General features: G+C 40.7%; 1 protein-coding gene across 7 annotated transcripts in view; it reads right to left on the bottom strand.

Annotated features, from left to right (window-relative positions):
* The window catches only part of ARID1B (AT-rich interaction domain 1B), a 443,851-nt gene that overhangs the window by 153,914 nt on the left and 266,116 nt on the right, over window positions 1-23,821 (bottom strand). The gene's annotated exons all lie outside the window — the stretch shown is intronic.

Genomic DNA, 23,821 nt, shown 5'->3' on the forward strand with positions numbered 1-23,821 from the left:
GCCCCAGAAAGAGGTTTTAGATGTTATATATAAAAAAAAAAAAAGGTACAGAGGGTTTAATCAGCTACCTTTAATTTCTGGACTATTATTTAAAGACCAGCACAATGTAGATACTCTGGATGGATGGATTAGGGTTATCAGGTAAGATATGGGAACCTAGTTAAATGTGTACTTCAGATAAACAAATTTGCTGGCATTAAGTACATGCCATGCAATCCTTGGGATGTACTTTTAATAAAACGTTATTCATTGTTTCTTTGAAATTCAAACTTAACTGGGTGATCTGATTTTTTTTTTTTTCCTGAATCTGGAAACCCTAAGATTGATGGATGGAAAAACATAGTAAGTAGGAGTTAAAATACCTGAGTCCAAAGCCCAGATCCACCACCAGTTCTGAGATGCCAAGCAGGTGACTTACCCCCTTGGTACTTGTGTGTTTCTTTCTATGAAATGGGGATGATTCTGCCACAGCTACTGCGCAGGGTGGATACGGGGCTCCAGCCACACGGTGCAGCAGCAACAGACAGCACGTAGATGTGCGAGGCCCCACTCCGTCTTTACACCCATTAGGCGGTCACTCTTCTCATTCTCATTTGAAATGTTACTATTGCTTATTCAGACAGTTAACGTCAATTCGAATGCAGGCAGGCACCAGAGTCTGTGCTCTTAAGTTACCGTTGTAAACGTAAAAATATGATAACATAAATGTAAAAAGACACACAAGTAGGAGATGTTCTTAATACTATTAAAGGAATCAGAAGAAATTAGATGATGGTCAAAATAAATGAGATGATCTTAGCTGGGGGACAGCCTGAGTGAAGAGCGACAAGGAAGAGAGAGACACAGCCCACCCCTCTGCTGTCCGGGGGCTTCCTCCAAGTGGGGCTGGGGAACATTTTTTAAGAAGGCTAAAAATGAAAAAGACCAGCGGCTCCATGGGGAAGAAGCTGTAAAAGATCATTTATGAGTTAACTAACCATAGATGGACAAAATTAACCTTGGTGTGGACAAGGGATTTGCTGAGATGGAAAGGAAGGACAGAGCTCAGAGCAGCTGAGAAGAGCAAATTAGCAGGGGGTTAAGAACTGAATCGAAATTTGTAAAATAAGCTCTAAGTAGATATTTATTACCATCCCAGGATTGTGAATCTGTGCTAGGGCCATTGGATGTGATGAGAAAATGAGCGAAATAGAAAAATACATATTTTAGATTGCGCCCTAAGGATATTAAAATGGTTTGAAAGTAAGTTTAGCCCTGTATTTGTAACTAGGTTGAAACTTTTTTGGTTGTGTGTGAACTCGTTTTTAACGAAAAGTACTGTTTAAGAAAAATTACTATTTGGGCCACCTGGGTGGCTCAGTCGGTTGAACATCCGACTTCAGCTCAGGGCATCATCTCACAGTTCGTGGGTTCAAGCCCCCCGTTGGGCTCTGTGCTGACAGCTCAGAGCCTGGAGCCTGCTCCGGATTCTGTGTTTCCTTTGCTCTCTGCCCCTCCCCCACTCATGCTCTGTCTCTCAAAACTAAATATATGTTTTTAAAACAAGAAAGAAAGAAAAACTACTATTGAAGCAACTGAATATCAGAAATGACTTTTTTCTCCCCCTGACCACAGACCTTGGGATTTTGCACTTATCAAACCGAGTGTGCAACACACATGTTCATACAGAAAGAGAGTCTGTGGTAAAGAATTCTTTTCTACTCCAGGTAATTACCCAATCTGAAAAGACACACAGCCTGCATACATACTCTACACGACTATGAAGCAAAAATCCAACGTTCTCTGCTTTAACATTCCATGTTCCTGAATCCAAAGCTGAGATGTCCGATACATAATTAACTTTAAGGACTGTTTTTATCAACTGATGGGTTGTCTTTACAGATGTGAACTTATCAGTGTTCTGTTTAGTGTTCGTATCTAGACAAGGAGTTGGCAGCAAAGTTCCTGTTTCACTAATTACATTCTTTCCCAAAAATTCACTCCGCCTGGGTGTCCAGGTAATTGCAATTAAGTCAGGAATCTGGTAATTAGAAACTCAAGTGCCCTGCCAGGAACAATACACATCCTCCTGACGTGCTGCCCACAAGACCTGATTCGCTTGCAAAGGACAAACACGGATGTGAAGTGGCACGTAGATGTTGCTTAAGCAACAAGCACTGAAATAAATTTCTCCCCTCATTGTTCTCCTGAAAACCAAACACACTATATCTCATTTAAGCTCCCACAACGCACTCTGAGAACTCAAACACGCAGGCGCCTGAAGAATCACTAACACTCGAAAAGGCGGCTCGCTCTCCTACAAAACCTCTCCAGGCTGGGAAGGGGTCTGCGAGGCCACCAGGTCCAGCCACGCAGCAGAGTCGAGGTGCGAGGAATTCAGGTCACTTGGATTGTCCTAATCATGATCTCCCAGGCATTCCCCAGGGCCAGCCCACTGAACGTGACTAATGAATGGTGAACAAACTCGGCTCAGAACGTGTCAACACTCTACTCTCAGAAAACTTTCTGTAAAATACAAGAACGAACCTCTTTCACTTACCCACTGACCAATTTCCATTAAATTAATCACACCGTAATTCAAGAAACCTCAGCTATTATAGTGTACCACTGAATACTTACGAACAGATTCATTACGCGACGAGGGATCCAAGCAGGAAAGCAAAAAACAAATGCGTAAGTTTTAAACCATCCCTTGAAAATGCAATGACTTACTGGTTTGGCTGATTATTTTATCTAAAACATTTTCTAGCTAATGGAGTTTCTTTCATTCCTGATACCACATAAATCTATTACCTAACAAGCTGCTCCAGATGATAATGTAAAACTTTAATTTATACAATTTCCTATTTTCTAGGCACTTTCACATTTTTCTCCTTCCATTCTAAATGGATTAAGATACTCAACCGATCAATATATCCTCTCCGAATCCAGTCTTTCTTATGCCAAGAGGTAACTGTTGACAAATGAATCTTTTTTTTTTTTTTTTTTAAAGCAAAACCCCATATCCAAGCTGTGGCACCTTCGTTTATGCATCCAGGGAAGGAGTTCAAGGCCCTCCAACCTAAACATGTCAGCTCCAGCCAAATTTACACCTACATTCCTGCCTGTCTGTGACGCTCCTCTCCCATGGCACCGAGTCAGGTGCCATTCAAAGCCGCGTCGCCCCAGATGGTATTGCACGTCTGACGGAGCCTGGCTGGATCGTGACCATTCAGCGCCTGTCCTGGGCTTCCCGGCCCCACTTCTCTGACTGCGCTAGAACCTCAAAGAGAGTTGAGACCATGTTGCACTCATGCTAGTGTCCTCAGTACTTGCTGCAGAGGGAAGGGGATAAGATTCTGCTCGACAGCGGCCTCTTCTCTGCCCACGAGGCCTGCTCCTATTAACAGCATGCCATCAAAGAATGGGGGTCTTCAGAAGGGGGGGAAAGAAATAACCCAGCACAGGGATCAGCATTAAGGAGATGGAGATGTTGCAAAAAAGACTTTAGAGAAAAGCCTGGCGTCGTTCAGGTAGGTGTTTGGGCGTACCTTAACTTCCTAACCCTGATGGAGGCAAGGGGAAGGTGCTGGGGCAGAGGAAGCCATGGGGTCACGTGGAACAGTGGCTTTGCTACTTGTGCTCGTATATAAGTAGGTGTTTGTCTTGCCATACCATGGCCACTGCCTTTCTTAAATGCTCTACAGCTCGCTCATCTTGTACTCATACATACTCCCCCCAAAGTACGAATCCATAAAATACTACATTAAGACTTATAAAGGTCTGCCAAAGGAACAAAATTAATTAGTACTTTTCAAGCCAACATTAGTAATTCCTCTGTCATATTGGAAAATCATCCCATTCTTAGGGCGCCTGGGTGGCTCAGTTGGTTAAGCCTCTGATTCCAGCTCAGGTCATGATCTCACAGTTCACGAGTTCAAGCCCCACACTGGGCTCTGCGCTGACAGCTCGGAGCCTGGAGCCCTCTTCAGATTCCATGTCCCCCTCTTTCTCTGACCCTCCCCTGCTTGCATGCATGCACGCACACACAGTCTCTCTCTCAAAAATAAACATTAAAAGAAAAAGAAGGAAATAATTCCATTCCTGCTCTGGAGTAGACTTTTGGTAACATCAACTCTATCTAAAATTAATCTTCCTAAACTTGAGTCTAGAATCAAATGCAATATATAGTTATTACTTTCTTAAAATTTTATTTATATATTTTGAGAGACAGACAGCATAAGCAGGGGAGGAGCAGAGACAGAGGGAGAGAGAATCCCAAGCAGGCTCTGCACTGAGATCATGGCTTGAGCCCAAATCAAGAGTCAGGCACTTAATGGACCGAGCCACCCAGGTGCCTCTATCGTTATCACTTTTTTAAACTAAAGTATTTGTCACGTTTTCAAAATTCAGGTTAACTTTAAAAGTGAATCATTAGATCTGATTCACATCTGACTGCTTAAACTTCTGGCCCAATAGAATTCCTCCACCAAAAGGATTCAAATGAAGTACATAAAAATCCTATTTAAAATATATTACTTTTCCTCAGAAGTAATTCTGAAAGGACTCAGGTGTTGGCAAAGACATTCAAAATATCTTTACGTAGGTACACAATTTTAAGAGGTTAAGACTTATTTTTTGTTTTTTTTTTAAGTGTTTTATACATTTTTTATACATTTATTTATTTTTGAGACAGAGAGAAACAGAGCATGAGTGGGGGAGGGGCAGAGAGAGGAGACACAGAATCCAAAGCAGGCTCCAGGCTCTGAGCTGTCAGCACAGAGCCTGACGCGAGTCTCAAGCTCACAAACTGTGAGATCATGGCCTGAGCTGAAGTCGGACGCTTAAATGACTGAGCCACCCAGATGCCCAAGATTGATTCCTTAAAAAGACAACAGATAGTTTGGGTTTTTTATTCACTATATCTTATCTGGGTGTAATCCATAGAATTTGTAAAGAAAAGCATCTAATTCTTTAAAAATTAAAACAAAACTGAATTTCACGAGCCAAAGTTCTCCTTATGTATTCCAAAAATGATTAGTCAAATCTGAAAATGTCAAATGGTGACTCTGTAAAATATTAAGATAAAATGTTTTCTTCTTAGCATTTCAAGTCTATAAAACTAACCAGTTATCACCAGACTTCGTGTTCTATAATTGGCATGCCTGTGAAGATTCCCGAGATCATGACCAAACAGATCTACTGGAAGTAGAAATTGAGATCATCAAAACCTTTCAACAGAAGCATTGGAAACAGAAATGCAGACCATTCCCCACCTTCCCCAGAAGTACAGCAGCGGCACAGTCAGAGCCTAAAGTCAGAGATTACTTCCACTGCTCTGCAGCAAAGCCTCGGGAGCTAACAACACAAGAAATAAAACTGCTGTTATGATGGATAGCTCTGTTCAAGGTGCTTATCATTTATTTTCAATGTTGTCAGTCAAATATGTCCTATTATATGCCACTTTCATTTTTCCAGAACTGCACATTGTAAAAATTTGAGTTAAGGGAACTCTGAGTACACGGGGAGAAAAGGTTTTCATCCTTAAAATCTGACAGTTAATGTGAATCACTAACTGTGGGAGGTAGAATTCTAAGAGGATCCCCCAGATGCCCAGGCGCTGCTATACATACCCTGCTCACTTCCTTCCCTGGAATGGAAGTAAGACCAAATTCAGGACAATACTTCTGGGATTATGCCTCACTACGGGGCCAAAGGCTTCTGCAGATGTAAATATGGTCCCTAAGCAGCTGACTCTGAATTATTGAAAGGAGATTAACCTGGATGGGTCTGACCTAAGCAGGTGATCCCTTAAGACAGGTGGGAGAGATGTGCAGCAGCTGTACGGCCAGCACCGTGCTGTGGAGACGGCCCCTGACAGGGTGTGGCTCACGGCTGATAGCCAGCAGGGGCAGGAGGGAGCTCGGCACTGCGGCCCCAAGGAAGTGAATTCTGTCACCAACCAAGGAGCCTGGAAGAGGCCCAGAATCTCAGATGAAACCAAACCCAGCAGTAACTCCGTCTCCATCTCGTGAGACCCTGACCAGCAGACCCAGTACCTGAACGGCTGACTCACTGAAACTGTGAGGTACGTAATGGGCGTGGTTTCAGGCTGCTGAATCTGAAGTAATTGTGTTCCCCCACAGTAGAAAACTAATATAGTAGCCACTTTCCCTTCTTTTCCAATCTAACCAGAAGGCCCCTGTATGAATATTTAAATTTTCTTTGTTTAAAAGCTAGTCTTCTATCTTTATGAAAAGTGTTACAATTAAATTTAAGGAAGAAAAGACTGTGAAAAGGTACGATGGTGAGTAATAAGGGCTGGAGATTTAAGGTAACTGTTTACACGAACATTTTCTTTTGCAAGCAGTTATTCCCAAGGGAAGTGCAAGTTCTATGGGTTAATTTATGTGACAAAAACACACAAGAAAAGCAGTGCCTTACTGGCAAGAGGACAATCAAAACCACAAAATGAGATAGGTAAACTAATCATTATCCTCTAGTAATTGATTAATGACTCGTATCTTTTTTAGTGGCACGATATTGAGGACCTGCCTTGATGCCAAAGGAAAAGTCATTACGTGGGATTTCTGAAGAAAACGAACCAGGTCCGAAAGAAGACAGCGCAACCTGCGCCCTTCACCTGAAGCACTTGCCGGGTGTCTCCCTCGTCCCTCCCTCCTGCGCCCCCCCCACCCCCCCATCCCTCTGGACGCCTGCCCAAGGTTGCGGGCAGGAGGCCACTCTCTAGAAAACCCTTCTACTTGTCCGTTCCTGCCAGCTGAGGTACACGTCTCCGGAGAGTGAGTTAGCTGTTCTGCCTCCTAAGCACGTTTACGCGACGCATTCCCTCAGTTATAAAACTGAATAAAATATGGAAGCAAATGATGAGCCAATGTAAAAAGGGGGAAAACCCCGACTCTGCTGAAGATGAATGAACGGCTCAAACAGTGCCGCAGAATTAGGTAGGGCTGAGACTGCTGTAAAAGACGGATGCAGAGGAGGCACACACAAGAGTACGTTTCCATGTTCTGTGCGGAAATAAAATGTGTAACGTGTATGTCATTTTTTAATGATCTCTGTTTGAATCAACTTGAGCACTCACACTTGCACTAGTGACAGCCAGTAAGCTGCCTTCCGCTGGGCTTCTTGTCCAGCTCAGGTACACAATTACTTTCTACAGGGCCCTGCTCACTAGGTAAGAACCACCTCCCGGGGCATAAAGGAAACAACCCCAGATTTGGAACAGCTGTCTTCTCATGAGCCTCACTTCCTACCTTGGATGTGAGGGAGAAGGACCACATCGTTTCCCATATCCCCTTTGGCAATAATTCTACAACTGTATTTAAAAACTTACTTTAAAATAATATAACCATATTATTTGGAAATGTGATACCTCATCACCATTTAAAAAAAAAAAAAAAAAACTTCACCAAAGCCAAAATAAACCACTGGGACCTCATCAAAATAAAAAGCTTCTGCACAGCTAAGGAAACAATCAGCAAAACTAAAGGCAATCGACTGAGTGAGAGGAGATATTTGCAAACGACATATCAGATAAAGGGTTAGTATCCAAAATCTGTAGAGAACTTACCAAACTCAACACCCAAAAAACAAATAATCCAGTGAAGAAATGGGCAAAAGACATGAATAGACACTTTTCCAAAGAAGACATCCAGATGGTCAACCAACACATGAAAAAATGTTCAACATCACTCATCATCAGGGATATACAAAATCGAAACCAAATTGAGATACCACCTCACACCCGTCAGAATGGCTAACATTAACAACTTAGGCAACAACAGACGTTGGCAAGGGTGTGGAGACAGAGCATCTCTTTTGCACTGTGGTACAAATGCAAACTGGTACAGCCACTCTGGAAAACAGTATGGAGGTTCCTCAAAAAACATCTACCCTATGACCCAGCAATTGCACTACTAGTTATTTATCCAAAGGATACAGATATGCTGTTTCAAAGGGGCACATGCACCCCAATGTTTTTAGCACACTATCGAGAATAGCCAAAGTACTGCAAGAGCCCAAATGTCCATCGATGGGTGAATGGATAAATACGTGGTGTGTGTGTATGTGTGTCACACACACACGCGCACACAATGGAGTATTACTCAGCAATCAAAAAGGATGAAATCTTGCCATCTGGAACTATGTGGATGGAACTAGAAGGTATTATGTTAAGCGAAATTAGTTAGTCAGAGAAAGACAAATATCATGTGACTTAACTCATATGCAGACTTTAAGATACAAAACAGATGAACATAAGGGAAGGGAAACAAAAATAATATAACAACAGGAAAGGGGACAAAACATAAGAGACTCTTAAATATAGAGAACAAACAGAGGGTCGCTGGAGGGGGTGTGGGAGAGGGGATGGGCTAAATGGGTAAGGGAATCTACTCCTGAAATCTACATTAAGGAATCTACTCCTGAAATCATTGTTGTACCATACGATAACTAACTTGGATGTAAATCAAAAAAATAAATTATTAATAAAAAATAATATAAAACTTTCCAAAACAAAAAATCTTCAACTGGGCAGTAGGGATATTGTAAAGAGGCTAAAGAGACTTAAGAAAGTTAGTTCTAGGGCGCCGGGGTGGCTTACTTGGTTGAGCATCCAACTTAAGCTCAGGTCATGATCTCACAGTTTAGGTCATGATCTCACAGTTTACGGGTTGGAGCCCTGAGTTGGGCTCTCTGCTAACAGCTCAGAGCCCGGAACCTGCTTTGGATTCTGAGTCTCCCTCTGTCTCTGCCCCTCCCCAACTTGTGCTCTGTCTCTCTGTCTCTGTCTCTCTCTCAAAAATAAATAAACTTTAAAAAAAAGATAGTTCTAGGCTGCCTCTTATCATAAACCTCAGTTTCAAGGCATTTCCAAGGGAAAGAACTTCATCCCAGGTAAGGAATGGTGACATCATAGTTCCCAGGCATCCAACTGTACAAAAGAAGGACTTCCTGCTGTCACACATCACATCTACAGTGAGACAGATGCCTCAGGGAAACAACAAAAAGCCACAAACACGATTTTCTTTCAGATCATATTAAACAAAGCCAACCTTTCCAACTAAGGACCTTAAAGAATCATTTTTACATTCAAGTGATGCTACTGATAGCCAAGATCTAGGCACAATGTCTCAGGACTGAATAAATGCCTAGCAGGAAGGAAAGATAATAAGCTACTCATATTAGGAAAAAAGATGTACAAAGTCGAGGAGGTTTGCAGACTACTCTCTTTATACTACTCATGAGAAAAAAAACTCAAGACACCGAGTCTCTGTAGCGCTGCCACCATCTTCCATTACAGGGTTAGCTTAATGGGATACTAACTGACATGTGATAGTTTAAATTGGTGTAACTCACGTTTGTAAAAACTCTTAGGTACTGCTGTCTGCTTACAGGTTGCTGTATTTGCCCTACCTTTGTCCATTTAATTTTAAGTCCTTTGAGACTAACTGCATCTTTCCCTTTATAATTCCTACTTTGCCTTCCGGGATGCTCTATAGAAGCACCCTTTTAGAATCGTATCTATCTGAGGCTAAGGGAGCAACAACAGTCTACTCCAGAATCCCAAAGACAGTGATTAAAACCAGCCATAAGGAAACTGCACTTTGTTTCGGAAGGAAATGTGCAAAAGAGGTGCCAATTACATTGGGGGGAAGCGATCAGCTCCAACCAAACTTCTTTGAGTAGCAGAGTGTAGCATCTGTCTACAGTTGACATCCATTCCAATAAGCACGCTTTGTTCCAGACAGACCCATTACCATTCAATAACCCGGTTGAAAACCATTCCCTGATAAATTCTGCTATGCTGGACGAGTCACACAGGCTCTGAGAAGCCGGGACTGTCTGGAGATAATTCAACAATACATGAGGGTCATTTCCTTCATTTTACAAAAAATACAACTTCTGCTATTCAACCTGTATTTCCATCGCTTTATCTACAAGATGAAACAGCACAGTTGGGGACAATGCTTTCCTACATCATCATCTGGTAAAGTATGATGTGCCTGAAAGCTGACAGTGTGTGCCAAGCCTCAGCCTTCCATTTGTAACCGTCTGTTTCTGCAAACTGCTCTTCGGACTACATATTCAAAATAATTATCTATTAAATGCACAAGACTACAATAAAGCAAAACACGAACGCCAAGTCACATAAGTAACCGAGCAAATTACAACTGAGTATTTTTAAGTCTTTTTGTGAAATACAGACATAAGGTTATATATGGGTGTGACAAAAGGAAACCATCTGAAAGGGAAAATACCACTCTTTCCTTACATTTTTCCCGAGAAACACCCATACCTAAATGCGTAGCACGAGGACGGTACCACCGACTGCCGTAGCTCCTGACACTCAAGAATTAGTTGTACACTCTCTCACTAATTATATTATTACATTCTCCTAGTGTTATAAATATTCACTTTTTCCTCGACTTCCTCTGCCTGCGTTTACTGAAAGCCACATAGGCACAGGAAATCTAGATGCCGCTAAGCGAACAGTCAAAAGATACAAAGCGTGAAATTCGGAATTGTTGCATATTACGTTTTAGCATAATCTAAAACACAGTATGAAGTTGAGAGGTTACAAATCACAAATACTGTCATCTCAAATAAGCACAATTCCTTTACAATTCTTCTTTTGCTTAATAGGAGAATATATTGTATGCTCTCCTTCCGATTATTATTTACTGAACTCTAAACTGCATTTTTTTGGTTAATATTTAAATTGATAAAGCAGGCTGCCCGGATCTGGTTTTGTTGTGCTCATTTCTATCTGCCGCTTTAGTCTAAGGCACATTTTCCTTTATTTCACTTTTCCACAAGCCATAAAAAAACTCATTTCTAATTCATCCGTTCGTTCAGCTTAACCTCTCTTCTCAGCAATTAAAGCACTGTGCGCATCCCTCATCTATCACACAGCCAGCTAAATAATGCATTGCGTCCCCCGCTCATCTTTTATCATCCCAAATGACAGGTATTAGCATATCTCCCCAGTCAATTACAGTGCAGCAGAATAATCACAGCATAATTGGGCGAAAGCCACTCTAATCACCAACCCTGCAAACTCGCAGAATAAAAACTGAGTGGCAGTTCAGACAGGCCTTGCTCTTGTCCATGACTCTAGCCCACAAGCCTGGCAGATCTCCATTTCCTTCCCTTTCAAGCTTATCCTTCGGGGAGGTCAACTTCTCCCTAGGTCCCACGTAAAGGGAAAGAGTGTGTACATATGTGTACATGAGCGGGGACTATTTACATCTTGCACATGCATGTGCTTAATACTTGTGATTCTAGATGTTTGCACATACTGTTAAATAGCACAGAATGACAATTTCCGTCCATCAGAAAACAGTCATGTCAGGAATATGATGCCATTAGACATCCCATTTGGGGCTCAAATTAAGATAAAACAAAATATTAAAAATTTTATAAAGATGACTTATTTATTCTCAAAATTGAAGCCCTTCAAAAATGTCTCTATGGCGAAGAGGTCTTCCATCTCTTAAAAAAAAAAAAAAAAAAAAAAAATCAGGATTTCCCAGCTTCTTTATAAATTACTCATTTATCACAGGAAATAATTTTTAATTGAATATCTATTGTTATCCTTATACTACAATAGCATATAATTTTCTAAAAGTTATGATGATGGTAAATATGATTTAACACATTAAGACGACTGAAAAAAAATAAGCTTGCTTTATTTATAAGCGACCAGAAATTAAGCGAGACAAAAATAAGACTATAATGTGAGAAATTTAGAATTACAAATGTAAGAGACAATAAATATTTTTTTTCAGTTGCGAAAATGTTCAGAAAATATTGAATATATTTTTAGAATACTTTTATAAGTTTATTAATTTCCCTATGATATTTAATGTGCAATATGCAATCTAGGCCTATATCCAATTCTCATTTTAAATAATATGTATTCATTTGCTACTTCATTCTTCATCTCCTCTCCCCCTCGATGAGATACAAAAAAAGTCATTCGGAAATGAAAATTTAATTTGGGAAGAGTGGAGGGAGGTTAAGAGGAATTTCTTATAAAAATGTACGTGGCTCCTTAGGAAGCAGCCAATTAAGGGCTTTAAAGTGCCATGCGTAGCTAGAAGAAAATGAAATATTCTGCAGGATTTAATTTACTCTGTCTCAATCACAGTGAGCATGAGGCCTGTGGCTCCCTCTACTCCTTTCTCCTTTCTAACATTCTTCACTTCTGTCCATGTGGCCATCTACCACCAAAGGAGACCCACCCTTGAGGTGTGCTCAGGCCCGGACTGAAGGCGTTCTCCCCTCAGCCAGAGGCCAACGTCACCAGTGGAGGAGACTCACCGGGCCCGGTGGGCAGTGAATACTGGCAGCAAGTCTCAGTGACTGGACACATACACGGAGACACACGACCACTGCATGCTGCACGGGTGCCTGGGCTGTGCACGAATGGACACATGACTTGTGGCAAAACTCCCTGCTTAGTGATGCAGGAGTAGCCACGACACAACAAGAATTCAGGAAAGTATGAGAATAAGCCGCTCTTGCCACAAAACAAACGAGATACATTGATTTACTTTTACTACTTAGAATTTATGGGATTTCCAGCCTCGACTCTGTCAGACGATCTGGTCCTTCGACACACACACACAGACACTAAAACAATTATCTCATATCAAAAAATCCAACTGTCAAAAGACCAGAATCAAAGCAGAATTTAGACACAACAAATAGTCTCCCAGACTTTTTCTTGCTTTCCAGTCGTGTTATTTTAAAATTATAATATGAAATGCTTTATTTGCATTATTACTTCAAGAACTCTGCATGTATTTTTGTTGGCGTATCTTTGCAAATGTACCCACAGGATACATTACTTCAGTTGTAAAATGGTAATTTTAGTGCTTATTGGGGAATATCTGTTACACGTATTTATCAGTGATACATCTGGTAGGCAAGGATTAATTCAACAGGTTTTTTCCCCCAAATCTGATTTTTGAAATTCATCTCCTAATATATTCTTTAATTCACATAAATGTTCTACTTGGCTTTGAGCATCTTCCAACATATTGGCTCTTTCAACACCAGTCACTTTGACATTCTCAACTGACTTGCAAAAATTGACATGCCTTGGGTAAAAGCCAGACTTAAGGCAGGAAGAGGGGAGGAGGAGGGTTTTCACCATCTGAAGAAACAAAACTGGCTTTAAAATCTGGCATCGGAGAGAACCTTAAAACACACGCAATCAAAATCATCTCTCATCTCCCCTGGAATAATTTCTTTGTTTCTCCCCAACAAAATCATAAGCAGCTTGATGATTATCAGGATCGTCACAGTAACTCTATGCTAAGGAATTTTACAGGCGAGCCCAGAAACGCGCCTCTAATTATTTGTGCACATCCCAAATGAACAGGTGTTTGAGGGCGGGGATGGGGAGCATAAATGCATTTTTATTATTACTTGAAAATTAAGTTCTCAAAAAACAGTGCCAAAATAACGTCCCCAGAGAAAAATGGAGTCAATCAAACTCCAGAATATATAAGTAAATAAGCTTTCTTTCAAGCCCAACCCCTCCCTGGTTAGACAGGTCACTTTTGAAATCCACAGTTCTCGGGGCCATGTTTAATTTCTAAGATCTTCAAAAAAAAAAAAAAAAAGTAAGTCTGACAAAAGTAGGTATGAATTGTATTGCATTATGCTTCCTTCACTCATTTTCCTATATTCACCACTATCAGAGTAAACATTTCTGCGCAAATGTACTTACTAGATCTAGCGACCATGCCATGCAGTTATCAAATCCATCTAACGAGTCTGCCCTCTCCCGTCACCTGACAGAGTATTTGGTCTAGAAAAGATGGAAGTCCTACCACACTGAGAACACACTTGCTCATGATAAAATATTTTTTGTGTAGTGTCAAAGCATATTATGGAAACTTCACACATTCTCTATTGAGTCATGTGGCTTAGTGGGTACTTTGACGCCGATTAAACTCTACAAACATCTTGGGATCACCTAATACTTCATACAGTGTGCATATACACATTTCAATTGGGATAAACAGCTTTTAAAGAAAAATAGTGTTTTTATTGTTGAATATAGATCTAAAATGATATGGGAGAGCCTTAATACGCTGAATTGAACCATATGAAATCGCCAACATTAGACTCTTTTTGAGTTGTAAAAATGACAATCCTGTAACACTCAATCTCACATACAGTCCAGTACTGGAAGGGCGAATCCTAGGATTGCTGTAATTCTGTATAAAGGGTACTTGCCTCGGAGGCAGAAACTGAAGATTTTTGTTCTGTTTTGCCAGTAAACAGGCCCTAAAATATGTCATTTTACTTTCCTCAGCCTTGTTCCTTATGAACAAAAATTGAGATTAATATTTTAGGTTACTTTTCCTCTTTGAAGAAATGATGAACAAATAACTGACCCATGAAACTACGGTACTAGAATTAGTCAAGGTGACTCTAAAGATTAGGAAAGGAGATTAAAGGTAACAGGACATAAAATTCCTATACTTTGCTTCTCCTAAAAAAAAACCCCCAAAACTTTGCCTACTTTTATTTTATAGAAGGATTTGTTTGTAGACAAAAAATACTGATGTTTTCCCCAAGATGATGAGAACAACTTAGGCTGGAAACAGCAGGGGGGAGAAATCAGAAGACTAACAAATGAGGACAGAGCTGAAGGTCTGACTTCATGAATACAAGAAGACATACAGCCTTTTAGGGCTGAAAACAACCTGATCAAGTAATCAGTTTTCCAACCTGTTAGAAGACTTCACATAGAATATAGGTCTGCTCACTTCCAGTTAAGGAGTCTTAATTACAAAAAAAGCAGGATGGAAATGCTATTCCTTATTTAATCCCAATTCAGAAATTAGGGAAGACCTCAACAACTCTCAAATAAGCCCTTATGGCATGGAAGACCTTTAACCAGTAAGCCTCAGCCTCTCTATTTGTTAATGGTGTATGCTTTGGCCTTCATAGCCTTTCGCCTTCTCTCAATTTTATATTCATGCATTGCTCTAAAGGCAGAGTTGAGAAAGAAGCTAAAACAGCCTTTAAAAAGATAATTAAACATGACAAACGAAACTACACCAAAATAGTAGAGGTGAATATAAATGGAACGTTTTCCCCCAAATCTTTTTAAAATAAGAATATAGCAGATTTATTTTAAAATCAAACATGTAAGTGTATGAACCACCAGCAGATGGCAGAAGGAGAGGCTGGGAAATTCTCTAACAAAAGAAGGGAGCAACTCAACATGGATTCCCAAATCACGACTTGACTACTGCTATGGGTTTTTTTCTTTCTCCAGTCTTTTCTCTCATGGAGATACAGGAAATTCCCTTGCTTCACCAACATATATTCTATCATTTTGATTCAGATTCAATGACTGAAGGAGGAAAGAATAAACTTGGTCCTCTACTTCTCTAAATATTTCTATTGAACTAAAGATTTTCAATAAATAAAAAAAATTTAAATACAAAGAGAAATCCTTTATCTAATGAAAAGCAATAAGAGTTAATAAGATTATAAACTTCAAAAAGCAAATCTCTGCTGGTTTCATCTCAATGACACTGTTAACCTTCAATGTATTTTTACTTGGGTTATAGCCACACCCACACAGCTAGTTAGCCAAGTAAATTCACTGGAAAACATATACCCTGGTATGGAGATGCAAACGACTAAGAAAAACCTGCACCACTGTAGCTTTATAAGGAAAAAATAGATGTTTTTAAACAGAAGATTAATGTATCTTTCAGGTGGTGACATTAATAAAAGGAAGGACATTTTAACAGATAACAATCTCTTATTATATGAAGCTAAACATTCTATATCTAGAATCCTACATTAATAGCCCCCAGACATAACCCCAAGTGTATCAATGAATGGCCCATTACAAGAGTCGGCAAAAGAATGTCTTATTTCATAACCTTGTTTAAAAGCTTTCTACTTGAAAAATCCAACCGGACGTACTAACATTATTATGATTATTTTAACTGAACAGAACATCCCCTCTATGTTACCTGAATATGAAATCAAATTCCTTCTGTTTTCTACTTATGTGCTCTAATCCTTGGGGGTGTTATCAATTAAAAAATGGTTATTCTGATTGTAAAATGTGTTATGTTAAAATGTCTTATTCATATGAATACTTGGAAGTTTTGTTTTCTAGACCAGCTCCAGCCAACAGAACTTTCTTCAAAGATGGAAATATTCTATATATGCACTGTGCCAATATGGTAGCCACTCAGAAAACACACAGCTATGGAAATGTGGTTAGTGCAACTAAAGAAGTGCATTTTTAAATTTAATTGTAACTAATTTAAATCTAAATAACTACACATGGCTAGTAACTACCAAACCGGACAGGGCAGTTCTGGATGACCAAAAAAATAATGAGACCTGATCAAGCTGGAGACCTGTGAGGTGAACTGGTCAGAAAAGAAAGAAAACTCAGGTGAACATGCTCCCACTTTTCTCCAAGGTCACGTCTTTGGTTTTTTACCCGAAGAAGAACATTTTGAGATAGGCTACCAGTGTTCTATTCTAACCCCTCCTTAGCTATTATCACACATAGTTATGACAAATAATTATAAATTGCATTATTTAACATTTTACTTTTATATGAAGAAGGAAAGAAGGGAAATATAGATGATTTTCATCATGGTAAGATGTCAAAATACAGGACTAAGTCCAAAAGTGACTTAAGTCACTGCCCAATATGGTCCCCTAGCTATACAACCTTCTATAATTAAAAGTATCTTAGTTTTAAAGGCACAGGTAAGTTTCACTTTTATTTCATTTGAAATTATTTTTCGAGACGACAAATCCCTTTGTTATTTGTAAGTTTTATAAGTCACATTGGAATGCTATTTCAGTTTCTGGAATACAACAAATACACCCAATTAAAGCAATAATGATACAGGGTAGCACACAGTTACATCCAAAAGGAGAATAGTAAACTTGTTTCTCTTCTAGAGTTTCTTCCTGGAGTTAGATCATTCCCAAAGTTGTGTCAAGAATGTAAGCTCCACGGAAGCAGGGTTTACTGTTAATTATAGCAGTCCCAGCACATAACATGTATATTCCACAGGTATTTGTCTGAATGAAATCAATGAATGTAACCCCAGAACTTGGATTAACACTTATATTTAAGTTAATAGTGAGATAAATTGGAACCAATTGGTTTTCAGTGTCAACCAGAACCACTCGATAGCTTCAATGAACATTAACAACCAATGCGTCTTCTTTCAGTGGGGTCTACCATATAAACTGCCCAACCTGATACATTAACCCAGATAATGGGAGGAAAAAGCCAGGAGTAATAGTAATTTAACATCACAGGTTTTCTACTCGTAACAATCACGATGGTTAAGCTATCAGTAAAGCTCTAAATAATCAGCAACACTCACGTACTGTGAGCCAAGTGCAAGTCGATATGGATATAAAAAGATGAGCAAGATCAAGTCTCTAAGCTCTCAGTCTTGCTGGAAAAAAAAAATGCCGCATAGTGGAGCTGGGCCAGGCCATACCATGCTGTTTCCCACATACACATTAAAACCAAGTTGGCAAAAGAGAAATTCCAAATACACTTGCCCTTTGAATAACATGGGGGTTAGAACTGCACACTCAAAAATCTGTGTATCACTTTGGATTCTCCAAAAACTTAACTACTAAAGACGCTACTGTTGACTAGAAACCTAACCAGAAACACACTGTCGATTAACATGTATTTTGTATGTTATGTGTATTATGTACTGTATTCTTACAATAAAGTAAGCTACAGAAAAGAATATGCTATTAAGAAACCATAGAACTTCCATAAATAACATTTACCGCACCGTATCTATGGAAAACAATTGCACGTTAAGTGGACCCACACAGTTCAAACCCGTGTTGTTACAGGTAAACTGTAAAGGCAGTGAGTGCTGTGAGAGCTCAGAGCCTGAGAGCTCAGAAGCCTGCAATACTGAGGAGGAAGGGTGTGAACTGAGGCTGGAAGGTAGGAGGAATTTGAAATGCAACACGAGACGAGAACGGGATTCCGTTTGAAGGGAAGGAAAGGTAGGAGGTTGGCCTCAGAGGGAAGGAACCTGAGAGCGCCACACAGTTAGGAGGCTATGTTAGTTGGGGTTAGTAGACCAGTTTGAACTTTGATGTCTTTTTTTCCTAAGATACTTAATCAATCAACATACGGATAAAAAGTAATACGCCAGAGTAACCAAATTTAGTATACATTTTTACATCTGAATTGTAGGTATTTTAAGCTTGTAGACTTTTCTCTAGAGTAGTAATAAATTTTAGGTGCCTAAAACAAATACTAAAAAAATTATTGCCAGAGAGGATAAAAAGGTGAGTAATATTAAGTTATGAAGAGAAAATGTTAAATACTTTAAAGTATTGGGGAAAATTAGGAGATCACTAAAATCCATTCTACTCTCACCTTCGCCAGTCCTAAGCTATGACCCTGGGAACAAGGGATCCTTTGGCCGCTAGCTGCCTCGTCTGCAACATGGAGGAAGGCTAGACCACAGGATCTGAGGACACCCAGCAGGGACGAAGTGTTGGGGCTCGAGCACAATATAGCTCCAGGAAAAGACAGAGGGAAAATACTGAAAGGAAGAGACAAGATGAGAAGAATATGTCCTGCAATAGGGTTTTGGTACAAAGGTCTTTCTGAGTTTTCTATGCCTCTCTTAGGGTTTGGTTTAAAACATGGGGGCAGAGGGGACAGGTTGGCTTTCCCTCCCCAGCAGGGGCTGGGGACCACTAGGGACAGTGGCAGCTTGTGGGGTGTCCCGGAGTCAAGGGTTCTGTCACCTGGGGGGCCCCCTCTGGTGACCTACAGTCTACGTTTTTCTTCCTCATTCTATTCTAGAACACATACGTTTCCCCTGCATTTTCCTCACTATTTGTTTTCCCATCTGTATTTTTTTGGTCAAAGTTTCTATGAAAAATTATTAAAAAGGGCATAAAATGCAGGATTTTGGTTTTCTCCAAACAACATTGACAGCCAACAGGGTGCACCAGAATATCTGGATCTGTGGAACTCTAATGCCTCTTTGGAACATAAAACAGGGGCACCTGGGTGGCTCAGGTTAAGCGTCTGACTTTGACTTGGTCGTGATCTCACAGTTAGCGGGTTCAAGCCCCGCGTAGACTCTGCGCTGACAGCTGGGAGCCTGGAACCTGCTTCAGATTCTATGTCTCCCTCTCTGCTCCTGCTCTGTTTGTGCTTTCTCTCAAGATAATAAACATTTAAAAAAAAAAAAAAAAAGAACTGTCAAACGCATGAACTGATAACGTATCCTATATATATTTCTGTCCACCCAACCTTTCAGGAGTAGTGATTTTGGTAACCAAATGCTAGCATAGCCTAACAAGTAAGCCCTAAGAATTTCCCCCTAATTTGGCCGTACCAAACAAGGGAAGGATTTTTAAATCTTTGTCTTGGCTTTAGGCGTATCCATCCATTCTGCCGGATACTTAGGCAGCCGCGGCCCTGGAGCAGGAGGGAGAGGGGCCGCTGGCATTCCAGGGAGGAGAACCCAGGACGGAGGCCTGGAGGAGCGAGACGCATGCGCTGTGGAGGAGGAGGAAGGGGAACCGCGGCCCGGCTCTCAGGAGGGTCAGCAGAGCGCCGCTGGGGCAACCACGGGAAGAGAGCCAAGGAAGGAAGAGGAGGCCAACTGAGGCAGACAGAGCAAAGAGGCAAGTAAAGCGAAAGGACTGATGGGGACCTCAGCAAGAGGGGCAGCGCGGGGACAGAGGTGCGGGCAGAGGAGAGGAGGGGGCAGCGAGGAGGCCGGTGGTGGGTGCAGACCGCACTGGGTCTTAGGACCTTCAAGGAAGAGAACGGGCCTTGGGGCCCATCTCCCAGCTTCCCAGCCCACTTCTGTTATTCATTATCTGTGTCAATTTCGATTTCCTCCCCCAATACTGAGAATAACAACAGACCCTAACCCACAGGGAGTGGATTAAATAACAACCTTACTTCTTTCGGATTCTTGACTTAGCTGTCTGCAAGAAACGAGATAGCAAGAGATATTCATGATCATGAAATGTTAAAGTCATTTATTTAGATTTTGAGAAGATCTCTTAAGAAATTCATGGAAAAGTTATGATTATCTAGTCTTTTTTTTTTTTTAATATTTTTTATTTATTTCTAGGAGAGAGAGAAAGAGACAGCGTGAGCAGGGGGGGGTCAGAGAGAGAGGGAGATACAGACTCTGAAATTCGCTCCAGGCTCCGAGCTGGCAGTCAGCACAGAGCCCGGCGCGGGGCTCGAACCCACGAACCACGAGATCATGACCTAAGTGAAAGTTGGACGCTTAACCGACTAAGCCACCCAGGCACCCCTCTAGTCTTTCTTTTTAATGACCCAGGAATATTTTACTCACTCCTCTTTTTACTTCTCTACTATAAATTTCTTTGCAGAACTCATAAGCAGCAAATTTTTAGCCTTTTCTGTTTTTTTGTTGTTTTTTTTTCTAGGAGAGAGAGAAAGAGACAGCGTGAGCAGGGGAGGGTCAGAGAGAGAGGGAGACACAGACTCTGAAATAGGCTCCAGGCTCTGAGCTGGCAGTCAGCACAGAGCCCGACGAGGGGCTCGAACCCACGAACCGCGAGATCATGACCTAAGTGAAAGTTGGATGCTTAACCAACTAAGCCACCCAGGAGCCCCTAGCCTTTTCTATGTTTAATAGTATAATTTTATATATATTTCCTTAGCTGATTTATCAATCATTATCACTAACAGCTTTACTTAGTCCATTGATGACATAGAAGGTACGCTTATCTCGTGAACAAGAACTAACCCATGTTGCCTGCACCTGCGACTCCTGATTTATTATTCTACAGAATTATACATTTGTTAATATGGTCAAGTCTTGATCAGAACCAAAGTCAAAATCAGCGGTCTATAGTTTGTAGAACTTTCCTTTCCTAATATGTTTGCTCATTTTTTAAACCTTTGAAGCACCTCTTCAATTCACTGCAATTCTTGTTTTTGTAAGTGCACAGGATTTTAAATTAATTAAGCATAGAAACAAACTCCAGAAAATCAAAGTTGCCTTAATTCAGAGGAAAAAATTAGAACCACTGGAAAACAGCTGGAGTGTATACTGAGATATAGATATTAGCATTTCAAATTCTAAGTTACTTTTGACTGAGATAAGCCAAATAAAACGACGAATGAGGATTTGAGAAATTAAGACGTGCAAAGTATAAGAAACAGGACAGCTATGTCTCATTAGATTAGCTTGAAAAAGATTAATCTCAAAACAGCACTAACAGTCTTGATAGTTTGGAAGGAACGCAAAGTTGTTTTCCTGGGCTACGGCTGCAGCACACTCACACCCAAAAATAGGCTGTTTATAGCTCTGGGTCCCAGCATGTTTAAATTATTTTCCAGGGAGACTGACAAATGCAGGCTTTGATCGCAAGTAAATAGGAAGCTTGCAGCTTTTAGCTGGACTTCGGAGAAGCAGCATCCAAGGAGTGATCAAGTAGATTAAGTGGCGAAACGAAAACGAAAACAAAAACAGGGTGCTTGGGTGGCTCAGTTGGTTAAGTGTCCGACTTCAGCTCAGGTCATGATCCCGCAGTGCCTGGGTTCGAGTCCCACATGAGGCTCTCTGCTGTCAGGGTGAAGCCTGCTTCGCATCCTCTGTCCCCCCCTCTCTCTCTCTGCCCCTCCTCTGCTGGTTCTCTCTCTCTCAAAAATAAATAAGTAAACTTAAAAAAAGGTAAAGAAAGAGCAAAGGCACATTAAAGATCAGCACTAAAAGGATCCAAGACCTACGTGAGGGCAGACACACACTCCAGCAATCTCCTCATTTGCCAAGATAATGCCATCAATGTACTACTACCCGATATCGGAGTTATTTATCCCAGTGCATAAAAACAGGGAACAAGGTCAACTGTGAGTAAGTGTTCAGAAATCTGACCAACACTGAATACCCAGACATTTTAAGAAATAAGATAAAAATGTATCTGCTGACTGGCAGATAATGAAGAGGGTTAAAAAAAATTCCAATTTCTCATTTTTAGTTAGATGTGTCGACACTTTGGTACAGACATGCGAAAGTGAAAAGCTTCGAATTCTTTGAAAAATCACTGAATTACCGGGAAGCAATTTCGGACTATTGTTTCTACAAACTGAATTAAGACTACAAGAGCAATGTGCTAGTTTAGCCAGAAAACAAATGCAGAGCCCTAACACAGTGGGGCGGACAGAGAGAGCCGCTGTTAGTTATAATACAGTCCCACAATCCCGCCGCCTACTCGGTAAGTATGAAGGATTATGGAGATGAGTTCACGAGAACTCACCCTACAGGTTTATTAAATATGCAATGAATATTCTGCGTGCATGCTGGGCATTAAATAAAAAATGAAAATTCAAACGATGATGATATGTTAAATACTACAAATAACACTGAATTGGCTCTGTTTATAATTAAATTTTTCTTTAGTAATTTTTGGCAGATACAGAACTAGAAAAAATATGTTAAGGTAAACCTGAGTCAGTGTACTGAATATTTAAATTTTTATAAAGTCCCGACTTATTTTTTCACTTTTAATTTGTATTCATCTATGACATAAACCTTGCTAAGCTTATAACCTCAGAATGGCTGTGATTCTGGCAGTATTACATCACCCGCCAACCAACTACAGCCCTACTATTAAACTGTACTAATAAAATGCCAAGCATCTAAAATGGAAAGTAGAGAAAACTTTGAAAAAAATATAAACAAATGATTTTTAGTTTTAAGTCAAAGATGTAGCACATACAGGAGTCAGGTAAGGTAATCAGCCATACCCTGTGCTCTGAAGTTTCCATCAACTCTTCTCCTAAACGTCTGACTTCCCAAGTATTTAATTGATGGCACCGATACTGTACTTCTATACCTCTATGTGAAAATGAAGTCAGGCTCCCCTAATAAGTGCCTCTCACCAATTTATTTACATAGTTTAAGAATTACTAGCAAATTAAAAAAAAAAATTCCAGCAAATACACATCCAAAAGGCAAGTCAACCTGATAAAACACTCCAGGTCTGGAAGACTGTAATTCTAAGGTATCGGTGATGGCTCCTCCTGTGTCCGCCCTCTCTTGTGACACATCACCTCCTCCTCTGCCATATTCTCAGCTCCTCTGCCTACCTCACCCTGCATATCCCAATGATCGCCAGTCCCCGAGACTGACTTCTTAAGGATTTTTTTTACTCTTCCACTAGGCTAGCTCAGGTCCACACTGTCTTTCACCTGATCCATTCAACGCCCTTCACTGGTCTCTGGCAAATCCATCCTCCACAAAGTGGCCAAAATCATCTAAATTGCAAATCTAACCACTACTTGGTTTAAAATCCGTTAATCGCTTTGCGTTTCCTAGAGGATAAAATTCAAATCTTTAACCTCTTCAACCTCCACTCTTGCTACACGGGCGGAATTTAGCTACTTTTAGTTCCCTCTGTTTTTTTCCATGGTTGTCCTGACCTGAAAATAGTTCTCGTTTCTCTTGTCCTCCTCCCTTGCCTAAATATAATCCACTCTCAGGGGCTCAGACTCCTAGAATGCCTTGCCACTGGGCCTCGCCCACTCCGCACTACCCTCCGCCCCCCAACACTTCTAGCGAGGGGACAAGGACGCCACAGGACAACTGACCTGTTCACGGGCCTGTGCCTACTAGCTGACTGACTGTGAGCGAGCTGAGGGCAGGACCTGGGATGTAACTGCGACTGGAGCACAGGGATTCAGTAACTATTTGGAGCAGGGAAAACGAATGCATGGATTAATGACAGAGTGGTAAAGCAAAACAGCACTTGG

Source organism: Hyaena hyaena, unplaced genomic scaffold, assembly GCF_003009895.1.
Source record: "Hyaena hyaena isolate Hyena2069 unplaced genomic scaffold, ASM300989v1 scaffold_81, whole genome shotgun sequence".
Taxonomy (NCBI): domain Eukaryota; kingdom Metazoa; phylum Chordata; class Mammalia; order Carnivora; family Hyaenidae; genus Hyaena; species Hyaena hyaena.